This window comes from Parambassis ranga, chromosome 15 (assembly GCF_900634625.1).
Source record: "Parambassis ranga chromosome 15, fParRan2.1, whole genome shotgun sequence".
In the NCBI taxonomy this organism is placed as follows: Eukaryota; Metazoa; Chordata; class Actinopteri; family Ambassidae; genus Parambassis; species Parambassis ranga.
Genome location: NC_041035.1, coordinates 9,334,595 through 9,359,346, shown reverse-complemented (window position 1 = coordinate 9,359,346; position 24,752 = coordinate 9,334,595). Strand labels below are relative to the sequence as shown.

The 24,752-nt window shown below is 44.1% G+C and overlaps 1 protein-coding gene across 8 annotated transcripts in view; it reads left to right on the top strand.

Annotated features, from left to right (window-relative positions):
• Positions 1–24,752, top strand: part of LOC114446975 (transcription factor COE3) — a 65,051-nt gene that overhangs the window by 13,759 nt on the left and 26,540 nt on the right. The window lies entirely within an intron of this gene.

Sequence of the window (24,752 nt, the reverse complement as noted above, 5' to 3'; positions counted from 1 at the left end):
GCAGGCGAGACCAGAGGGAGTGATGACATAGGTCCACAGAGGCCTGGCCCAGTCCACCCCTGCTGCTCTTAGCATATTTATTTTCTCTTCTCATTGTATGGTTTAAGTCACACCATATTATGTTCGGACCTTATGCACGTGCATATAGGCACCCAGATGTGATAAAGTGCATGGCGTAAAGCTGTAGGCTTTGTTTTTACTAATAATGCTAGGGATTACTGACTTGCTGACCTCAGTGTAATCTTTATTAGTCTGTTAACCATATACTCTAGTTATGAAGCAGCCCCACCTGAGGTGTGCAGTTTAGGTTAGCGGGAAACTAAGACTGCATGCAGTTGTTTAAGCCATAAGTAAAAGGCTATTTCATATTTTGTCTGGATAAATGTGTGTTTCTGCTAAAGTGTTCCAAAATCTTACAGATTTGGATCATTTAAGACCTCCATCTTTCCCCAGGGCACTCCTCAAAAATGTTTTATTCAGCATCAGCACTCTGTTCTGTTTTGTTACGTTATTGAAATGGGTTGTCGATTCGAATAGAGTCAACCTGGTGGGCCAATCTCATTGTAGCCAGTGGAGAGTGAAAGCCATCTCTGCAGCATAGGCTCACCAGAACACACACAGAGATTGGACAAGGGGGGCAGTGAGAGCGAGAGTGCGTTCTCCAGATGGAGATCCCAGATATGGGGGAAAATGTCCGGGCCATTTTCCAGGGTTTCCATAATGGGAATCTACCCCTTGCTTGCTTATTAAGTTGTGCACACAAGGAGGAGTGAGGAGAGAGATGGAGAGGAGAGGAGATAAGGGCAGGCGAGGCGAGAGATGGACAACCTGTGTACCGTCACCTCTCTGTTGTAAGTGTCAAGCAGACCCTGTCGGAGAAATCACAGGTCATGTGGATAGATGATTGTCAAAGCTCCACGTTGATATAAGGGTTTTCTTTTTTGTCTCTTTGAGCCACAGAAGCGCATGATGAGATTTGTTTTTGTTTTCTGTTGGAGAGGGAGAAAGTATGACGCCGAGGTCAGGGAGGTCGGCTCTGAGGGTCACAAGGGTCGCAGCCTTTTTTGGTACCTGAGTAACCTCACATGGCTAAGCCATTTCTCAGGCTTCCCTGAAATGATGGTAGGGTGCGGAGAGGAGGGGGCAGGTTGAAGGGGTGGGCAGGAGAGTGATCTATCAGCGGCAGCAGGAGACATGCAGACAGCATGGCAGCTACTGCAGCTAAACAGAGTGAGACAGATAGGCAGAAGTCTCTCATACGTAACACCAGGAGCTTTAAGAAGACAGCGCTGAGTGTTATGGATGCTTGACATTGACCTCTTATACAGAGATGGTGTATTTATCAAGGTTGTAGGACAATGGTGTATTTGTTTGTAAATTATTTAGTTCACTGGGTGAAATGCTGCTTTCCTCACCTAACACTTGCCACTTTTGTAAGATAAGAACAATCTGTTTTTATTCTCCCCTTTGTGCTTCTTGTCAGCTGTTTTCTGCAAGGCTTAGAATTTAGGTGATCATATTTTGAACACTGTCAGTTCTATCAAGTCAAATCTACTTTAAAAAGGAGGAGAGGAAAAAAAAAATCTCTGAAGCTTACATTTTTCTCGAACAGAAATATTTGTGTACAGATAGGCCTGTCATTTTGCGAAACAACATTCATGATTCTTTTATTGGTGCTCAGCCATCACCCCCTCTCTTCCTCTGTGGAAAAAAGGGCTAGTCTACAAAGTGGCTTTTTGTCGTTTGAGAGAAGTAAACTTCATCAGGTCGACGGCGAGGTGTGCTTCACATGTCACTCAGTCGAGCTCCCTCCTAATGAAATGCTGCATACAGATTTCTGCCTGCGGGCTCAGGGGGATAAGACCGTGGTAACAGAATGAAACAAACCCCTTCCCATTCCCTTCACTCACTCACTCGCTCACTCACAAACACACACAAACACACACACACACCCTTGCTGGAGAGCATCCATGTGAGGAGATCCAAATCTGCAATTTATTCAAATATTGATATTTCTACTTGTCAGGAGAAAGGTGCCTTGAAATTTCCTCTGAGTACTCCTGTCAAAAAAATAGCAGGAAATATGTCAGATAATTCATAAATGGAGTTCAGCACTGCAAAGTCAGTTGGGAACAGCAAAAAATATATATGCTTGTCAATGAAGAATAGGAGCAATATTACAGAGGCTGCTGCTCATTCTTCCATCATGTCAAGCAAACAGCTTTTTTGCACGACCATAAGTGTACGTTTCTCTGTCTGTGCATATGTTTGTGTATATGCATGTATATTTGTATTTGTCTCTGTGTATGTACACGTGTATGTATATTATTGCATGTGAGCGTGTATGTATGTGTGTGAGTGTGTGTGCGCCTTAGCTATGTTGTGACTCCTACTTAGATGTGTTTGTTATCTTTTTCCATCAAGACACCCCATTTCCCGTCCCGGAGCAGCCAATGGGAATGTGTCTTTTTTTTTTTGCAGAGGTCCGTAACCGGACGCTGGCCTCCATGTGGTTTGAATTAGGGCCCCTGAAACTGTGAAGGACGCCTCGAATGACGTGAGGCACTTGCAGACTAAATTCCATTCTGCTGAACGGTGGAGAAAAGAACTCTCCGGAATCCTCCGAGATTTTTTGGCTCAGACCCGTAAGCGATTAAAACAGGGCGGAAACCAATAACTCAATGAATCATGGGGCAACGTCCCATGAAATCTTTCACTGCTCTGTCACACCCTCATGCGAGCCCAAATCAACTTCAAGTCTGCTGATTAGTCTGTTTTCCAAAGTGAAAAAAAATCAGACAAAAGTCGTGTTCTTTTCTTTGGTTTATTGAGCAGAACTTTCAACACTCTGAGCAGAAAAGGCACTTTACTCTCCCACTCTCCGTTGCTTACCCTTGCTGTTGCTTACCCTTGCTGTTGCTTACCTCCATTTTGACAGAATGGCGGCTTCCTGATGATGCATCGCTCAACCATGTTGTGCCAAGGCGGGACAGAATAGGCCTCCACATATCTCCTGTGGTCATGTGATGCCATAGTTCATAGCTGTTGATGAGATGCAGTTTGGCACAGCTTGGGACCCATCTGGGAGATGCAGATACGCAGACATGAGAAGTATTTTACAGCAATGCATCTGCGCGCTTGAAGAGCTATTTAGCATATGCTGCTATACAAGAGAATTTGCTTTGCTGTTGCCAGCTGCAGATTAGTCTTCATTTCTCAAAAAATCTGACAGACCAGCTGATCCATAGTCAGAGACAGCATGGGTGGGCATTGAGCAAAATAATAAATGATAATATTTTCCCTAACTACGTGCGCATTGTGTTGAATGATTATATACAGGGAAAAGAAACAATCTCCAGTTTTTCTTGTTTCAACAATAACAATGTCAAACAGTGCAGTAATGCTGCTGCCAGCATTGGTCGTTTTGTTTCTGTTAGCTCCAACAGAAGTCGAAGCCCATGCTGCTGCTCTAACTCAAGTGGCTGATATGTTAGGCCATCTAGGACATGGCAGGCGGTTGACAGTCCATGCAGCCTGTCTACCCACAGGACATCTCCACACAGTGTGTCCACAGTGGGGCCAGTGCTGTCATCTGGGCCCACTATGGACCACTGCTCTGCTGACAGTGAGAGGGTAAACGTTTACCACCTCAATCCCCCATTAACTCGGTGAAGGCACTTCGATCCTCTGTGAAAATAATGATATTGATTGGAGCTTGGCTCTACAAACGAAACGGTTGCAACTAAAAGAGGGATGGGCCCCTGCATTAGAATATGGGATTTTCGAGGATAAAAGAGTGTTTGGATCTTGTTATATTTTTCCTCTCCTCCATCTCCCTCTAGCTTTCCCCCACCTCCTTGTCTCCTCTCTTTCTGCATTTTTATGTGTGTGCATGTAGTGTGAGAGCCTGCGTGTCTCCTAAGATTACCCTCTGCTATCCCCGCAATCAAACAACAAATGACAACATCATTGCTCAGGCCTTTCAAAATACGACACAAAAAAGTGTGTTGTAGCTACATTAACTTGCAACAACCCCCTAATAGACCCTTGTGGGTTTTGTATCGCTCCCCCCTTCCCTCTCCTCTCGTCTCTCTGCGAGGCTGTCACATATCCACCCCCCCCCCTCACAGTGCGAGCCTCCGAGCCTCGGTGGAGATCAGGAGCTCCCTGTCGGAGGTGCTTTGTCACGTAGCCCAGGGAGCGTGGAACTCACCCAGAGCTGTTGAACAAACACAAGCACAGGGGCTGTCAATAGCAGCTCCGCAAACTAATTGCCTGTCAAATGAACCACCCTCGTTAAGCTGCCCTCACACACACACACACACACACACTCACACATGCGTGCGTGCATGCACTGTGACATTCATACGCTCACACACACATGCACTAACACCCACACACAAAGCCGATTTGATTCAAAGAGTAGTGATACCTTGTTAGAAGAAAAGACACACGAGTGGCACTTCTCTGTTTGCCGTCTTGTTTCTGCACTCGTTAACAGCGTGTGTAGTGCAGTCACCGTGAGATTGCCTTTTTGTTATTATTAAGGCGAACATAGGATTGTATAGTATAGCTGATGTAATCTAAACACGTCCCACACACCCTACACTACATCAGCTGGTGTAATATTTCAGTTTTTAAAACCTCTCATTAGATGGTAGCAGAGCTCCATACGCCAAATGTTATTGTTTTTGTGTTTGTTTTGCTTTTTTTTTTTCTGTAGTCATTAGGCGGTAGCAGTGGAGTGCCCAGCGCCTTGTCTGGGTGCCTGTAACAGTGCTGTCGGATTGACACAGCTGGGGAGAGCAGCTTGAGGCTGCACGCTCAGGAATACACAGGGGTGTTCAAAGCCCCTCTCTGAATCCTGATCAGAGCGCTGCCCCGGCCAACTGATGGCCTATTAAATATACATGCGCAGAGGTCAGAGCTGGAGGTCCCGGCTTCCTCCCAGCCATGTGCACTTAAGCGGAAGGGCTGGGCAACAATAAAACCTCCTCTCTCTCCAGCGAGCTCTCCCCTGACACCCTCACCTCCAGTGTGTACGTCAAGTACAGTGCTCACCTAGCGCTATATTACAACTGCCTTTGTGAAAAGGCCAAATGATGCATTTTTTACATGGTTATTATATATTTATATTCAATAACACCAAGGACCACTCTTGTGTCTGTCTGTCTCCCGTTATTTTTTTTCGGTTGTCACTGATAAATAGCCCTGCTCCACACAAGCAGTGGTGAGTGTGTGGTCTTTGTAGTTTACCAGAGACAAGGAGGTAGAGGGAAGAGCCCCATAATGGCTAGTCATGATTAACATATTCAGAGTGACACTCTCTCTGTGTTCCTTCGTTAAGCCCGGTCTGTCTGACTAATGAAGTGGAGCGGCAGTTTATCAATTAATCCAGCACTGAGCCATTTGTGCTGTGGGATAACGCTCCTTGCTGGGTGTCACGGTGATCCAGTTTGGTGCCCTTTAACCTCCGAGAGTGTCCAACAAGGCACGACCGTGTGACAGTGACAGCAAGACACACAAGTCCACAACTGGAGGTCCACTAAACAGGATTTGTGCCTGCTGTTCATGGAGAAGGGGTGTAAATTGATTGGGTAATAGGATCATGAAAAAAAAGGGAGATCTCCACAAACTAACATTGGGGGTTTTCAGCATTCTCAGACCTCGCATAGATCATAGCAAACAACTTAGTGCTGTCTCTATTAAAACAAGCCCTCCCCTGCCATTATCTTTCCCCCCACTGCTCCTTCCTCCATTTCACATTGTTTGTGTTCATTAAGACATGGGCGACCTGCCTTATCCACACATCAGACCTAGCTCTCAAGAGTAATTGCGATGGTCTCGCAGAGGATAATGTGGTTTAAACTCAGTATAGCCTGTCTATTAGGAGAGACATGATGGCAACCACAAATAATAAAGAACTATTTATTCCTCTCTCTGTGACGCTAACTAGGTAACATATCAAGCCAGCAAGCGCTAAGGGTCTCTCTTACTGTAAGAAATGGCACCCTTCATCCATTCCCAGTGGCCCCTTGCCTCGACATCCCTGCTCTTCATTTTCTACATGAGCTTGGTCATAAATGCACACACACCTCATATATATTTGATAGTTAATATTTATCCTCGCTAGGGAAGTGCACTTTACATGTGGTAACATACGATTACCTGCAATTCTTATAGCAAAGAAACAAAATCGATATGGATATATAATTCATGACTGAGGGGCTATCAGTTTTTATGGCTCTCTATCCAGCCTCATTAAAGTTTTATCGTAATTGACTGCAAGCAAGAGTTTTTAAGGCATGTTTCTCCCTCACTTTCTACCTTTAATAATTAAGTAAAGTTTAATTGGTTGTATTTTGAAGCACCTATAGTGGATGATAGGAGTCTCCCAAATTCAGGAGCATGAATTATAGAGTGATATGTTATGCATTAACCTGTCAGTTTGTTCATTTGTTAAGGCAGAAAAGTACGGTACCAACCCCCCAAATCACATCCCCAAATCGAATAACTGGCCGAGGCCCCTTCAAAAAATTCCTTTTTATGTCTTTCATTGCCGTGTTAATGTAGTGACATGACGCTGTCACTCAGAATGCTCCCATCAACCGGCAGGCCCGAATCGACTCCCCTGATTGGTGGTCAACTTGTTCTCTTGAAGGGAGATTGACAGACGGAAAATTGCACTCTCAGATTTCACCCTTCATTCGTTGCAGTTGTTCTTCCACTCGTCAACTCTCCGCCATGCCTGAGACAGACAGAGGCTTTATCCATTAGCTGCTGGCTTGGCGGGTGGGTGGGCAGATTGAGGCGGGATGGAGGAGGAGATGGGGGTAGGAAGACAATCCTACATTTGAGCACTCTGAGGGAAAATCAATCATGTCATCATAAGTGAGAAGTATGGATGAATTTCATCAGCTGGTTCCTGTCCTGTTCACGCCGCTGGCTTTCTGACTGGCCTGTCCCTCTGATTGGCTTTCTCAATGACCCTTAAATCCAAAAAGGGAAGAAGATTTTGAAAACACTCTAATAGGAGAAATCGGACAAGAGGTTTCAGGGTTACAATTTCCCACTTTGTCTGCTGTTACACTGTGGGAAACCTCAAGTGGTTTCTCTCTGACAAAGTGGTAATAGATTTACCATATGATTGTGTGCCAAACCAGCATTAGGCAGTTTTGTAAGAAAATGTTTCTCAACTATTTTCCATCCGCAGCAGATATGATGAAGTGTTATAAAGGGCAGCATCACTTTGCCACTGAAAATTTATTTTATAATTTTCCCCATCATCTCACAAGGTCACCGATGAGCACTAAAAGCATCATAGGTACAGGGTGTGAAGCAATCAAAAAGTGGATGAAAATGAAGACATGGGAATCACAGATGAGAAATTGACAGCCGTTTACAGCCTTGTTGTTGAGGTGAGTGACAGAGTGAGGGAGAAAGTGAGAGGGAAGGAGTGAGAAGGAGAAAGGAGGGGAGGGGAAAGGCAGAGTTAAAGTGGTGATAAATTTAATGGAAAAATCAAATACAAAACAAATTCATTCCTCTAAACTTGATGCTTCACTCGTTCTTTTCTTGGCCTGTGCTAAGCCTTAGAATAAACTGTCACTCCTTATCGATCGCATCTGAATTGTTACCGAGATTTCTGAAAAGTAGTCTTGACACACACCCCGCGAATAGTAATCTTGGGAGATGAGAACATCCAGACTGAACAGCTAACACCCCTGACTTAAAATAAAAGCGGCTTTTCTTTTCTCCCTTTTTTCAAATCCAAGCTAATACACTTTGGAGAATTACAAATTCAGTGATAAATATGTTCCGGTGAAAGATGTGCTCGTTTTTTTATTGTTTTTGCTAGTTAACTGTGGAGGAGAGGTGGTGGAGGTGGTGGGGGTGGGAGCTTACTATTTTGTCATGGGGGAATGTTTATAAGCAGCCACTGAGCATGAAATGTTTGTACACAATTTGTTTGCCATTTGTGATGGAGATGACATGATCAAAAAATCAATTGACTTCACATTTGATTTCCAGCTAGCGGTTAAATGACTGCTGTCGACATCACCCACTGAAATTCATGTATCATGGTATGGTTCATTATATTCTGATGGTGTATTAATTATGGCTATAGATAGAGAGCTCTGCTGTGAGCGGTAGCCTAGCTGCTGTGTGCCAGGGGGAGCTAGCCTGAGGAGGAAAGCTCTGCTTGTATCCACTCATCCCTCAGCTGACAGGCCTGCTCCAGGAGAAAAGGATTTCTCCGGATTGAGTGCCATTTTCTCTTCTTTAACAAGGAAATTAGTGTGTAAAGGAGATCTGTCAGGATAAAGTGCAGCTTGACTGCTGCCGCCCTCCCCTCCTCTCTGTCTTTCTTTCCCGCCCTTCTCTCGTTCTCTCTCTCTCCCTCTTTTCCCCACGCCATTTCTCCCTCGCCACCTCTCTCTTGCTTTTCTCTCCCTCTATCTGCCTTTTCCCTTCCTTTTCTTTTTTCGTTTCCTTCTCCCCCACTCAATAGCTCCCTCAGGGGATCTTCCTTGAGCATTAGCAGAACACATCCAATGTCCCAGCTACATGATTTCATGATATGATTTGTACCGGGGATTTGCAATAATCCGCAAATAAAGTTGAAAGTGAATGACTCTCAATAAGAGACGCAGACAAGCAAAACCAAACCTTTTAAGATTTTCTTTATCTTTAATGGCATGAAAAATGAATTTGTTTTGCATTAGATCACAACAATTTAGCAATGGCCTGAGTGTGTTGTTTTGTCTTTGGCTTTTATGATCATGATTAATTCCTGCACAGGAACCTCACTGATATACATAATGCATCATTCCCTCATTTAAATGTTCAGTTCCTCTGCAGTTGCAGAGAGCTCGGTAGCTCATTACACATTACCCGTGTGTGCCTGGGAGTTGGAGTATGCCAGCTTCTCACTTGTAGTCAAAGATACACTATCTGCTGCTTTAGCAGCATGTCATGAATCAACGATGCGATTAAACTCAGGTGTCATCTCCACCACACCAGCTTTCATTCACCTCGTGTTAGTCCCTTTATTTTGTCTCAACATTAGTGAGAACTAACTTTTTTTTTACCTAGAGGAGATGGACAGGGATGTGCCCCGCTGGCACATTTTAATAAGTCTGCTTCAAAGGTGTAGGGTGAGAAAAAAAATATCAAAAAAATCAAAAACATCCTGGGTTAATTTGAAATGTACTCTGCATCTGTGATGGGAAACAGCCTCACAGGTAAGTAAGGGAGACAATTAGGGAATATCCGTAAGTGCAGGAGCTGCATACTAAAAAACGCAAATCACTATTTCCCCATCTGGCCCCTACTGTGCCGAGAACTGCAGCTGAGGTCCGATTTCACCCGTCAATCACGGCCGCTTCGCTGTGGGGTGTGTGTCCTGGTGAGAGAGCCTACCCCCAAGTCATTAGCACACACAGTCAAACTGTACTGAGAACTGCCCTGCACTGCTCTGCTCTGCACCACGGTTTAAATATCCCCAGCCTGTGACAGGATCAGTTTAGCGATCTGTAGGATTGATCTCCTCTTTAAAGTTTTGCCTGAGGCGACTCTAATTGGGAACGAGGCTGCCTCCCACTCCCCTCACTCCCTTAACTGTCAGTCTTGGCTTTGTTTACTGAGGACATGCCCAAACCTATTTACTCAATAATGAGGAGACGTGGTGGGGATGCTGCTGATCACATTGAGGCCCCCAGCGGGACTTCTGCATGCTGGGAAGGGCGGGAACATCAGTTTAGACTTTTTGAGCTGCTAAAAGTTAGCCTACGCCGTCACTGTAATGTAGTGTAGTGGATATTTTTCCTCCTTGTTTTTCTCATCTGGCTCTCATTCCTTGATTTGCACAGCACTTGTCTACCTCTGGGAATTTTGTGCTTTTTTTCTTTTTTTTTCTCTGCCATACTACGCCGTTAGCAAAAATAGAACAGCATTTAAAAGACAGAGGACATAAGTAGCACCGTTTTACACTTGTATAATGCCGTCCATATGTATGCCAGCTGAAGCATGTGAGGTATCACTGGTGGCTTACAGTGGAGTAGACTATTCATGTCTGGAGTGCTTTTGGCCTATTGGGCCGTTTCCTTGCCTCTTATGGTGGATTCTTTAGATTCTCATTTAGGTTGTTTTCATTTGCACTGAATGACAAAGCCTTTGGCGTGCATGGCTGGGCTATAGACTCCATTGATGCCCATTGGGCTTATGAATGATGAAGTGGAGAGAAGCTGCCGCTATCAGAGGGACACAACACTGCTCTTAATAGAAAAGCATTTAGAAAGGCAGCGGGGAGGAGGTGGCAGTGCTGGGGGCTTTCTGACACTCGACTGATAAGAGGCAGCTCTTCAGAGGTGGTAGTGTGTACAATGAAACACGCTGATGGGGATACAATGACACACATGTTGCATCTGACAGGCGAATGATTTAGATGTGTGGTGGGTAGAAAAAAAAAACCTGGACCACACAACAGAGAGTTCTGTGACATGATACCTCCACCTGCGCAGAAATTTTGGAGTCTGCCTGTGAACGTTTCTACTTAATGGTTTGATTTGAGAGAAAAACGCATTGTCATTACTCATAACCGGGTCTGACAGATTGAAGAGGGGCAGGGAAAGGGAGAGAGAGGAGTTAGTAGTGTAGTGGCACGGGAGTGAAAGAGAGATATGCAGAAAGGGAGAGCTGTCAGTTTGAGGAATGAGCCTGATAAGAGGAAGGGACTCGGCAGATGGGCACAAGAAACCGGCAGCACACTTCTCAATTAAACATGTAAATACCAAAAGGAGGCAGCGATGGAGAAGGGAAAGTTAAACAAACACAGCACCGTGCTGTGATTACAAGCTCAATCACCACCACCTTTGTCACTATTTTTTTTAGTTCCTGCAACTCCAAGGAACTATTTAATCCAGCTAAACTTCTGCTTCAACATCTTGTATATTTCTTTTTGTTTTGTGTTTTTTTTTTCACCTCCTGTGGCTAAATTGATTCACGCAGTCAGATTCTTTGAGAAGTTGCACACCCACCAGGAAGTCTTGATATAGATCTAATTGAGCTATTCATCTATTCTATTTGCCCTTTGTTGTAATTTGTCTATTTTTATATCTCTCTAATAATCATTGTCCATCATTTTTACATACGTGCTCCCACCTCCAGCCCCCACATGTGCACCCCCTGCTGAGAACTACAGGGAGTATCTTAAATACTTCTGTAGGCAGTGTCTCTGACATTAATAACAATGAGCTTGGCATAACCACAGTGCATTTTTTTAGGGTAGATTCACAGTTTGACATTCAGCCCAGATGCTATCGTGGAGCCTCAGTGTTTAAGACCGCAGAGAAGACAGACATCTGTCACTTGTTACCTTTGAAGTGAATAAGAGAGGGATGCAGAAAAACACAGTGGACAAAAGGCCATTCTGACCACAGACCCTCAGTGTTTACAAACGGAAAGAGAGAGTGACAGGAGAAACTCAAGATGAATGGATCACTGCTGTTGATCTCTCCTCCTCATTCCATGTGCTAAGTTATTCCGTGGCTGCTACCCCAGTGGGGGGTGTAGGGAAACAGGAAGTTGAGAGAGGCAGGCAGAGGCAGACAGAACGCCTCAAGGACTCTGGAGGAGCAGAACACTGCAGCCTGCATGGGAAAAAAAACTTACTGTACACTTCTCTAACCTGAGGTACCAAACATTACAAATGTGAACATAATCCACATTTTAATGAGCAGATGATGCTACATTAAGGCAATATTTGCAATAGTGTTGATTTGCCATGTTGCAATAGTCGCGTTGGTTGCTGTTGTTTGTGCATAGTGTAAGAATGGAAGTGTAAAGAAATGTATTTTTATACAATTATTAGAACAATGGCCGTATTCATTTATCTTCTGTCATGTCTCCTTAGACCTGTTTCTATTTCAGGTTGCACGTCAAGTGAGAGCAGCTATATCTGGCTGGCAATTAAGCTGGTCCTGCCTCCCCTTGATGCTTGATTAGTCCGATTGATGGAGGAGGCCATATGTGGCGGTGTCAAAACTTGGCAGCCAGTCTCCATCCTCTCAAATGAGAGGCAGGCAATAAAGAGGCAGGCTGCCCAGAGTGGGTGCACGTATGTGAGGCCTGTAGCGCCACGATTTGGGCCCCCTGATATGCAGCGTTTTCTCTGGGGGTCTTTGGGGGCACTGACCACTCTAGCCAAGTTCTCATCGGGGCAGAGGTGGCCACTGGCTAGGCGTGTCACTGTACCAAGCCCTGTGGGGCTCAAGCTCCAGGCAAGGCGTGAGTGTGTGTGTGTGTGCGTGTGTGCATGTGGGGGAGTGGTAGATGGGGGGTTGGGAGGTTTAGAAAGCTGAAAGATATGGCCCCCTTCCCAATCTCGCTCGGAGACAACAAAAAGGGAATGCTTGAGAAGGGGAAGCAGCGGGAGGAGAGCACAAAGACAAAGGCGCGGGCAAGGTCAGTCTAGCTAATGGGCCTGAGCCGTAGGCTGCCTGGGGCTAGGCACACTTCTGTTCTCTCTCACACACTGGGCCTTCAAAGACCCTTCAGTCCACCCCTCTCCTTCTCTCCTCTCTCTTCCTCCATCTCTTCCACTCCTCTTTTACTGGGTTCCCTCACTTCCATTGGTGACACTTTCTCCCTTCAAAAGGTTCTGCACCGGTGGCTTTAAAACACATTTTTCATGAAACGCTCGGCCATTGTATCAACAATTGTGATGTTAATGAATGACATTTCGTCCAACACAAATAAGATATTTTCTTTCTTACACTGAGAGGATGCAGAAATCTCCAGGTTTATCTGCTGTCACTGGCCATCATTAGGTCCAAGGTGGGTCCCTGGAAGTGCTAAGAGGAACTGTTGGAAATGAGGAGGAGGTGGAGTGTTGTTGTCAGGTTGGCTGGCTGGCGTTGCTTGGCTCCACTCGAGGGCTCCTTTAATGTGCAGCGGAGTAGAATAAGTGAGTGGCTGTGGGCACCAGCTGAGCTCACTCTCGTCTTCGCCTGGTAGCTGAGGGGTGAGCCGCTGCCACCTGACACTGGGCACACGGCTCAGGGCTCCTCTTGGCAACGTGGCACAGCACACATGTCCCCTCATTTGGATGGAGATTCAGACACAACACACAAAAGCTTTACCCCCCTCCCAGTCCTCCTCCTCCTCCTCCTCCTTCTCTCCCTTCCCTTCCCTCACTCACTCTCCTGTTTTTTTCTCCCCTTCCTTTAGTTTTTGACAGCATCATAATAATCTGGGTATCTTCTTGATCATGCCCCATGTTTTTTTTTCTTTTCTTCCTCATCTTCTCAGAGACGAGTTTGAAATTGCCTGCGTCAGGACTTTGCTAATTAAAGTCATACTTTCAAAAATGCCATAATAACTGTTAATTAGCTTGATGCTATTTTCAGCATAATTTGCTAATTAGTGGAAAACCTGTACAGCGTTTCTCTCTAATTACAGTATGGCTCCGCACGGCGCATCTGTGCCTTGACTCCAAATGATACCATTACAAAGTCCCGTATTACGCATTCTCTCAAAACAGTTAATTGCCTCCACAGATAGTGAGATACTTCAGTCAGCTGATTTTTATGGTAATAAATGGACAGGCACAGACACAAACCACCCTGGTTCATATTTATGAAATATGAAATAGGAAAAACAACCTCCTTATGAGATGCATGGAGTTAGTTTGGAATATAATCTGGATGGTTCTGTGATGATTTTGTGTGCTCATGCGTTGAGTTACTGAGACTTTTAATGAAGTTTATTTTATTCTTTGTGGTAACCTTGCGAGCCATAACACTATAATTAAAGAGAGTAACAACATCAACAGCTTTATATAAGGTTAAGGCAGAGCTCTGATGGATTGTACTTTCCGGGGTGGTTGCCATGTAAATACAAGCAGCAAACATAATGTGGCCGTGCCACAGCTTATTACTGAGTATGTAACTACCTTGTTGTTCGCGCCGGTTATTTTCTTGTACCCTTGCAAGGGGAGAGAATTATGGACATGACCACAGGTTGACCCTAATACATGTATATACTAGACACAAATTATGACTCATTAAGTGTGGTGAGGAGTGTGATTGGCATGACCTCTGAACTCAGGACGTCAGCTGTGCCCATCCTCCGCTTTGCCCTGCTTTTGACAGCCACCAGTCTGACAGGGCTAGCATCGGTGCTGGCTAATTAATGCACCACTTCAGAGACCCTTTCATTTATGGCTTCTGAAAGGCATTATTAAATTAATTAAACCACCAAGAGTTAGTCATTATGAAATCAGGAGGTTTACATGGATGACAGCGTTTATGAATTAAACATCCCCAAAGTTCCTCGCAGGAGATACCCCGAGCTGCATGCGGGTACCTAGCGCGACAGATGTTTGCCCCCCCCTACACCCCCCTTCCTCAAGCTAACCTGTATTGCAAGCGATTTAGGTCTCATTTGGGGGTTTGAAAACTAAAGGCAGGAGAGAAAGAGGTTCAGGATAGCTAATGAGCAGAGAAAGAGAGGGGAAAAGGAGGTCACTAGCTCTGTTCATCTGTAGACAGTACAGATGGTTCTGTTTTATACAATACAACAATGGCGTACATCAATTTGTTGATCGCTAATAGATAGCTACTCTCAGATGAATTGCAGGCTGGGAGCAGTTGTCTGTGGGTTTTAACGGAGAACTCTACATTTATAGCCTCAAAACATTTAGAGAAGCTGTGTGCTGTTTTTAACTCATCATGTGATGTGAAAACTACAAATGGTTCACGAGATAAATCCCATAAACTTGGGCTTAGCTGGAGAGCAGAGGGCAGAGATGAGTAGCTCACTCAGGAGCCTTGACGATAGACTCCTTTTCATCTGTGGACTGAGATTCACAGATTATCTCAAGAGGCTCTCTATCTCTGTCCTCGTCTCTATTTCTCTTTTTCTGTTGCACCCTCCCTCTCTCGCCCCTCGATTCAGGAAGTTTGCCAGCTACTGTCTTTGTTTACAATGCCAAGGGAAAATGTCAGAGCCGTTGAGAAAAATATCCTTAGAATCTTTTTTTTTTCATCTTCTTAATCTAACAGTTTACTGAACTTGATAAGTGTCCTATCAACATGCTAATCAAATTACTTCGGAACCAAAATTGACAGTTTTCATTAATTATACAAGATTATTCTAATTGCAATTCAAATTTATTCATTCCGAACAGAAGGTATTCAGTAATATTTTACAAAATTTGCATATTAAATGGAGGGAGTTGTGCATTATGCATGGTAATGTATGCACAGTTTCTTATTTTTAACTTCACGGCCATATGTGGTGTCGTTGTAGGAGCAGGTGAAAAGTCTAAGTGTGTTTAATTTGCTTGACAAACATTCGGCTGGAGCTTGTCAAGGGGAGTATTGTGAATGCCAATCTTTATTCCCTCTTTATTGATTACCCCAAACTCTAAACATCTGGAGGTAAATGGCACTGAGAGAGATGAACTGAATCATGGGATTAGTACCTTCAATGACTGAATCACTATCAATTACTTCAATAGCATAATTCAAGTGTACCACATAAAAGCTGCAGTACCTTGGTTTGAGCCAGGATTAATATTGCAATTTAACGTAACAATGGAAGCATGGGAATGATATGGATGGCGTCCAACTTTTTCTACATTGATGTCATAAAGCTAATGCCGTTATCTAAATACAAATGTATTTAATTCCTAATTTAGGCTTTGTTTGTAGAATGAAAAGGCTCAACGCATTAGGCACATGTTTTAAAAGGTAATGGATTCTGTGAGTAAAACAACCTTATTTATTCACTGAGACGCAAAACCCCCAATTTGCTCTTTGTTTTTATTTCCTAGAGCGGGCAGTGAAGTGCAAACAGCTTACTGGGAAGCTGTTTACTACTGTATATGACAAAGGGGGTGCATGTGCGCATGCATGTGTGTGTGTGTATGTGCAAAAGGAGTTGGGGAAGGTGGTGGTGGTGGTGGTGGTGGGGGGGGGATGGGCTCTTCCAGCTCCACAGGCAAGGTCTTGTGTTGTAATGTAAGCGTAATAATTATCAAACAGCATCGGGGGCTCTGGGTACGGGCTTTAACAGGGGGAGAGCATGTTTGATATGTAGAATCAGCCCATAGTGCATCCATAGAGGGTGACTAAATCGCACGGTTCATGGATCACATTAGTATTGCTCTGCATCCACCGTCGCACTATAGGTGATTTCCATTTAGACACACATTTCCACATGAAGATAAATATGACTTGAATCGTAATTTCCCTGAAGTAAATATAATACAAATACAACATAATACAGTGTCAGGCCAGGCAGGCTAATAGATTACTAGCGTGTTTTCCATTTGTATGGTAAGTGGTGAACCTAGGTGGTGGTCTGGCGAGCAACAAATTGAATGTTTAATCCATCTCAGTGCAGATTGAGGGTATCAGAAAGATCGCTGTAGTCGTCCGGGGGTTCTCTTGTGACTGGAAGTATATTAGATATTTTTTACTCTTTAGGGGTTTGAGGAATGTTGTCGGATTAACAAGAGGTGCAAAGTGGTAGATAAATTCAATTTCTTATCTTTTCTGAAGTTGTCTGTTATTTTTCAAATAGGTGTTTGGATTTGACGTGCCGTATTTCCAGTCACTCAGCGGTGTAATCTCTGATGTCAGATTACTCTCCTTGAGTTACACAATATTTTATGACTTTTAATTAGAGAATTTTATATTCTAGTCCTGAATTATATATGTGGAAATCATTACGCTCGCTCATTATATTCTTGTCAGAGGCTTCTTCCTTACAAAACCGTGACAAATATGCAAAAGATATGCTTTCTTAATGTTACCAAACATTCTCTAAGTACATATTTAATTCTTTAATAAATGTTTGCTCTGGCATTTTGGAGAAGCTAGATTAGCGTCAACTGCACAGCATCTCATATAAGTGTGACAAATTGATATTTTTATATAGCTTAATCTGTTTACTATGATGTTTATGCGAGGAATTATTACAAACTAATTAAAGAAATCACTTTGATATAATTAGTCAGATTTCAGGAAGCTCATTAGTAGTAATTTGCATGAAAAATAAGCCCTGTAGTGGTGCTTAGACCCAGCTATCCGATCTGTGTTTTATCTGGTTACACATCAACCCCCATTGTTTGTTGTTTGAGGCTGTCTGAAGTGGCCCACAATATTTTCAGTCATTGCCCTGAGAAGCGGCGGGGTGTCTTTCAACAAATTCCTCCCCTAAAGCAAGTCAACCTGTATGTGGAAGCAGACACACGCCTCTGTGTACATAAGGCAGGAGGAGTGAGCAGCAAAACACTGTCTATTTATCTGTCAGGTTCCTGACAAAGAACTGAGCTGACAAGTAAGGGTTTCCCTCAGCAGAGCAGGGGGGCTTTATTCACCGTACTTACATGCCCAGTCTATGCCCAGAGACTCATGTTATTTGCAAATCACACTCTTTGAAAATTCACAAACGGGGCGAGACATGCCACGCTATGGGTTTGTCAGCTGCCTTCACAACAGCTAGCCATATCGCTAACAGTGTGCGGTTCGGTAAGGAAGCAGCTTTCTCTTAGCATTTGCCTTGCTGTCACTTTTTCCAACACATGCGTTCTGTGTCTTCATGCTTGGGGTCTCTCCTCCCTCAGAGGGTTGCCATCTTCCCTTTGGACTGACAAAACGCCCACACTCCCGCAGAATAAAAAAAGGAGGGAGGGAAAAAGAAGACATTCCTGGAATTACATCATTCACTGCTGAAGCAGTTCTTCTAGATACTGATGCACATATTTTATATTTGTCATATTTAAAATAAAGCAACTTTTTTTTTTTTTTTTTTAAAGATTGCCCCTGTCTTGCACTGTGGGGTTCAATATACTGGTACAAAAACAAGACCTGTTTATTCTCTATACCCTTTTCCCACCATGGGAGAAATCCTTCCCTAAACATCCGGACAGAGAAGCACTTGTGTGGCGCTGATGTCACAGACCTACCTGGCCTCCCTCTCACAAAAGCTAAGGTATCATTAGCTAGGCCCACACAATGGCCATTCAACCAAGCCACTGCGCTCCTCAGGACTCAGGAACAATGTTATTTTTTGTCTCAGAATTATAAAGACAGAGTTTTGCAGGAAACCTGACAGACAAAACCTTTTAGAGGTAAATGCTCCAGGCGGCTTTTGGGTTTAATCTTTTCCCATTAGCATTTCACCCCCCCCTCACCACCACCACCCCGTCTTCCCCTTGCTCACACACAAAGACCATATTTACAGGGTCAAAACTAAAGGCTCATAGTCTCTGGAGACTGCTTTTTGTGTAGATCTTTAGTGTATATTTACAAAAGTTTTAAATTGTATTTTTGCCTCCTAATAGTTTACAAAAAATGCTAAACGTGTATTTGTTTGTGTTGATATATACTGATAACAACAAAAGCCAGAACCATCGAACACACCTTAATTCCAGAAATCAAACTTAAAGCCAAATTACATTAAAAATATTAAGACAGAAAAGCAAAAAATATAATCTTTATATTATCAACAATACAACAGCAATGCTGAGGGTTCATATGGCTACCTTTGTGTGTGTGTGTGTGTTTGGGTGCATGTGAGCGTGTGCACACATTCACTTACACTTGTGTGTGTATGTGTGAGTGACTCCATGTGTGTGATTCATTCCAGGGCAGTTTTAGTCCTTATAAAATATTCATTTTGGTTGTGCAGGGCCCTGTAATTGCCATCTCTCACCCTGAATTATTTATACCTCGCACAGACTGACAAAGCTTTGCCATACGGCCCCAGATGAATCAGAAAGCAGCCATCTCTGCTGCCAACAGCACTGGGCTTTCACACAAATATGGCAGCCACGTCTCTCTGCCTGGCCTCTCTTAATTTGACATTTTCTTTTTCCCCCTGCCTTTGTCCTAGGTGCACAGAAAGGTTACCTGTTAGCTTTAAGCACCGACCCGCTCTCTGTCTTTCTGTCTCTATCCCCCCTCTACCTACATGACAGTCCACTGTGTGTTTTTTTTTTTTGGCTCTTCTGAGAATGCGTTAATGCGGTGGCGATGTCAGAGCGCCTGCCTCATGTTTTATGATGACTGACCAGTCCTGACAGCCACTTTAGATGTATGTATTATACATTAGTAATAATATGATGTAGGAATACACTCGCATACATTTGAACATGCATGGACAGACAACAAAACCACTGACTCACTGACCTATATGTAACACACACACACATACACACACACATGCAAATCAGCTCCTGCTGGCCTGCTGGGTCTTGCAAGGCTGTCTGTAAATGGTCAAAGCCCCCCTGCCGGCCTTCCCTGTACAGCTGTGTACCTCTGTGTCCTGCCTGCCTGGGTCTGATCACTCCAAGGTGCCACAGCCAGAGAGACGGTGCTCTATAGCTCTCATTGTAAACTGGCTCTGGGGCCTTCCAGAACCCCATGTCCAACACCCTAAATACTACTATTCACCCAGGCCAGTAACTCCAACATATGCTTATCTTCCATCTCACTAGTGCAGGGAGGTGCTGACTGGTATTTCCTCAAGGCCCAGAGCTCCAATGCTGACCAGCAATCAAAGCACCACATTACTCCTCCTGGAGATGCCTCTATATGGCGTCCAGCTGGTGAACATGAGTAAATATTCCTGAGAGCTGTATTGTTGATATGTGTGTGATTATTTTTGGAATGTCAGCAACCTTGTGGCTTGTTGCGGCTGTCATGGTCATTATAAGTAATCATCCTCACACGGTGGTGATTCAGTGTTACTCTTGTTTGGATGTAGATGATGTTGGTTCAACTGTGTTTGATTCGTTTTTACAAGAGGACTGTGCAAGACAAAACAACGCAGAATTATTTATGTTTTGTGTCTTATTATATTGTGTTCAAAGTCCTGGTAGAGAAAAAGCTGCATTCAGAGTAAAACAAAGAATAGCGTGCAACAGTACACAGCCTCAACAGTATCTTGATGTGAGGGGATGGGAGAGGCAGAGAGAGAGAGAGAGAGAAAGCTTGGGGCTAAACATGCAGTATGTGGCGGGCTGGAGCTAAAAGCTGCATAAAGCACACAGCCTTAGTCCACTGTTAGCAAGTGATGGATAGTTAGCAGGAGCTCGGAGTCTTCATCTAATCTGTTACAGTAAACCTGTGCCAAAGCCTGAAGGGAATCAGTGGAGGCTAGCTAGGAGTGGGTTTGACGTGAAACCATTTGTGAAGACGAGCGATTCTCTTAAGTAAGAAACTAACAGTGTCCAGAGAGAAAGAGAGAGAGAGAGAGCAGGAGAGAGATGGAGAGCGAGCAAGACAGGAGGTGAGGAGAATGAGTGAGAGTGTGAGAGAGAAGGAGGAAGAGATACCATAATGAGTCCTGTAGCCATGGAGTAAATGAAGAGGGATTGACAGAGTGAGGGATCCTCAAGTGAAATAATGTCAATGCCACTCTGCCCATTAGAGAGAAAGGGGGGATGGTGGAGGAGAGGGTAAAGAGGGATGAATGGTGGGACACAGCTACATCTTACGGTGCAGAGGAAGCACATAAATTATTTGTGACACCCTCACAACACACATACCACTAACAAAATATGAAATATGAAACAACAAAATGAACCGACAATGGCAGTTGAGAAAAAAAAATAAAGAAATAAAAACAAAAAAGTCCTTGGAAATACCCAATAAACTCACTGAGACACGTAGTTGGGATATTTGATGTCAAACAATAATAATCACTGTGACATCTGCCTTGCTGCTCTCGAAGGGAGGCTTGCAGAGGCTGTGAGTGGGGAAGGGGTTAATTTTCCAAACCCAATAAGGTTGGATAGTGAGGCACTTGTTCCCTGATAAAGAAGTGATAGGATCTGTGGGTCTGGTCCCTCGGCGCTTGTACAGGGGTAGAGCAAATATTGTTAATGTGCTGTGGTTTACTTCAGCTAAGGCGAGAAAAACAGCTCTGCCTGACGAGAGGGGACAGTGGCGAACCAGAATACGACAGAAATGTCCATGCAGCTCAGTTTGGCCTCCCGGGGACTTAACTGGCACGCATATCCGAACCCACTCAGTTGCATAAATAAGTGTTCGGGAAGATTAAGATCTGTAAGTGTCTCTATTTCTCGTTTTACCTGCTCCGCCTTGTCACAACAGGGATCTGAATGCAGTTCAGTGAAGTGCCTAATAACTGGAGCAGTAGGTAGGGGAAGGCAGGAGGCTTGACATTAAGACCCTGGCGTTTTGGAAATCCGATACGCTATTGACCCGTGTACTACTATCTCAGCGTAGAGATCTGGTGTCAGCAGATTGTAGTCTGGTGTTGGGAGCCGTTTCTTACAGGGCTCCTGTAACAGGGGCCCATTGAGTCTGGGAGGCAGCTGGGGCCTGATGGGCTGGAGCTGGGTGGTGATCGATACTCACCGCCCTGCAACGGATGACCTCACTGTCATGGCTGCCGGCTGTGGACACTGCATGCTAGTCATTAGTGCCGGGGCACCAATCAGGAGCTTAGAGTTGTCAATACCTGACTCTTACGGATACTGTGGCCATCTGTCAGTGTATTGTGTAACGGCCTGTGTAAATATGGGGAAGCTCTTTTGAACAATAAGAACAAGATGTACTATTGGAGAAAAAATACATACTCCCGAGTAAGTAATTTAAGAAGGGAGAATAAAATTTCAAATTAAATTTTTACAGGTCATTAAAAATCATAAAAATCCGTGCAGATAAAAAAATGAACGAAATTGACAGGACAGCTAGCCTCCACTGTCGATAGAACCTTCTTAATAATACAACATTATCCTTATTTGCCCTCTTCACTCAAATCAAAGAGATGGACATTTATGCATGAGTGACATCAACCCGGCAATTAAGTTGGCCATTTAAATGAGAGAAGGCCTTGCTCACCTCGGCTGTTTGTTTTTTCTGCCTCTCTCTCTTCTTTTTTTCTATTCCCCCTCTGTTTGATGATGGGAGAGGGTGAGCTAGAATTAGGGCGATGGGTCTTCCTTTGAGTGTCAGCCTAAAATGATCAGAGTAAAGATAAGAGGGTCTAGCAGCCCTCAAATCAGTCAAAGTGCCAAAGTCGGCCTTTTTCTCCTCAATTACCGGGTCTGTGAAGCCAGGGAGTGGAAGGCGCAGAGCCTGCTGCATTACTAAAGAGACAATCTATTTCCCCTTTGACCAGAGGGAGAGAAATCATTATGGCATGATTAGTAGCTTCGGCAGTGGGCGAGCATGGAGGTACTACAGGAGAATCGTATTAATTGCCTTAGACCAAGGCATGAGGCAGATTGTTTTAACGTTGATTTGTGGACCTGTATGACTAGCTGTCGGAGATAAAAGCTGATGTCAGGTCTTAGTTATACTGGCAGACTTCGGGCATACAGACAGAGAGGGTTGATGTCAAAATGAGCTTCCGTGGCTGCTCTGGAAGTCTTTCTCTATGAGCCTGTCGATGTCTTCCTCTTTGTCTTTCTTCACACTTTATAGTTTTCCTTTACGCCTCCCACTATCCCTCCCTATACTCTCTCCCCCCCCAGCTCTCCTCCTTCCCTCAGATAGACTACACCCCACCCCTTCCCGCACTCCCTTTCTCTCTCCCTCTCTCTCCTCCAACTGATAGCTGCCTTGGCCGATTATTTCATCCAGTGCGGTCCACTGAGAGCCTCCTCTCCCGGCTTTGGAAGAGCTTTAATTAGCCATGTTAATATCCCCTTCATTGGCCTTAATATCACTCAACACCTTCCTCCATCTCAGCGGCCACCAGGGTCCCCCTGTCCTGTCAGAACAGCTGATTATTGAGAAGGATAGCTTTAATCAAACCTAATTGCAGTTCATTCTTTCTCTCTATCCCCCTTTGCCCTCCATTGCCAACATCTAATGGCAGCGACGACTTGATATCCCATTAAAAAACAATTAAACAACCTCCTTTTGTCTCTGTGCGTGCCAAAACACCAGCACAAACTTCTGTAGATATTTAAGAAGTAAAAGAGAGAGAGAGGGGCCTTGTCTTAATTGCTCCCCTTTTCACCAAGGACCAATTTGCACTGTGCTCATGGAGAATCTTAACCAACTCAAATGTAATGGATGCTATAGCACTGCCACTGTTGTGGACTATGAAAATTAAGCTTATCTTTTTAGGAGAGAAATTGTGCTTAATTGCCTTCATAACAGTAAACATAAAGGAGGTACTTTATGATAGCGTGGGCACTTGGCTTCTTGTGTTTATTGTTTCTTAACTTTTGCAGAAACAGTATGTAAAAGCGTTCAAGTATCCAGGAGAAGACACAAGACTAACTCTGAAAGTAATGTGTTTCTTTTATGAAGTCAACGCATTGCCTGGGAAATATATTGTACCGCTCTGACATAAATTGTCTACCAACGGGCGATGCATGCACAAACACACACACATACACATAGCACATATGTGCAAAGGTAGACGTGCACGCACAAACACACGCCACTGGTCTTACCCAATCTGTATGAGAGGCGACAGACAAATAAAAGTCGTATTTCAGGTCTGCTTTCCGCAGATGTCTGCTGCTCTACATTATGACTCTTTGGGGAAATAAAAACAGGGTCAGGGAATTAGAGTACATAATGGTCATTTTGATGATCAGCCAACAGATGCAACCCGAAAACACAGTGAACACAATCAAGCGAAATGCACTAATGACAAGTCAGGTTTTTTATGGCTTCACCACACACCGACAGGCAATCAGCATTCTGGCATGGGTTAAAACGTCTTTTATTGATGTCCGAGCCAAAGCTCCTTGGATGTGGAGTGAAAATATTTTCTCACCTCTCCTCTCCCTCTTGGGTCCTCTGAGAAGCACAAGGTATAGGAGTCTATCGAAGAACGCTTCTAAATGACCAGTGCATGTGTTAATGTGGCCAGGGTTAGAAGGGTCATTTCAGACTCTGATTTATGGCCTGGCTAGGATCCCACTGGGCGAACGAGAAGTCTTAAGCGTTGTGAAAGCGTCCTCGCACGGCCACACAAGCCACTGTATTTAGCTGAATGAAATGGCCATGCAATCTATGGTGCAATCTATGGTAATCCAATGAGCCGCCTGTGATTCTGCGAGCCAAGTTAGTATTACAATGGAAACCACAGTATTGCATATAGTAATGCCAGTGCAGCGTGATGAAAAATAAATATCACAGCACTGTATTTATAATGAATCGAGAGAAAGCAGAGGGGCGATCTGTCACGATTCTGTGGGGAGAGTTTGCAAAAACAAGTCGATTTCATTGTTTATTCTGTCCAGCCATGTCAGATTTTACACACCGGGCTAAATCTGAGATAATTTTCTTCTATTGGTCTTGTTAATTTCTCACTCTTTCTTTTTTAACTATTTAATGCCTGTAAGGCCACATCTGATACACTCAACAAGATGCCTTATCAATAAATTCAGCAAGACCCGAGAGAAAGCAGGGGGAGGCAGCTTACAAACTAACCAAGCCCAGATCTCACTCAGACGTGACATTTGTTCAGAGACGATTAGCCAGGTTGTAATTTGTGGCATAATTGCCTCACCCACCCACAAGTACAGGGGTGTGTGCGTATGTGTGTCTGGGTGTGTGTATATGTATGTGTGTGTGTGTGTGGCATACGGTGGTCCCAGGAGTGTCCGCCTAATTGCCTGACAGGACTATAAGTTTTGTGGCGCGCTCTCACCTTGTTAGGTCCTTTATCCCTGATGCTCTTCAAACAAGACCTGGTCACAGGTGGGCCTCATTTGCTTCCCTATTGAACAGGAGAACTTTAAT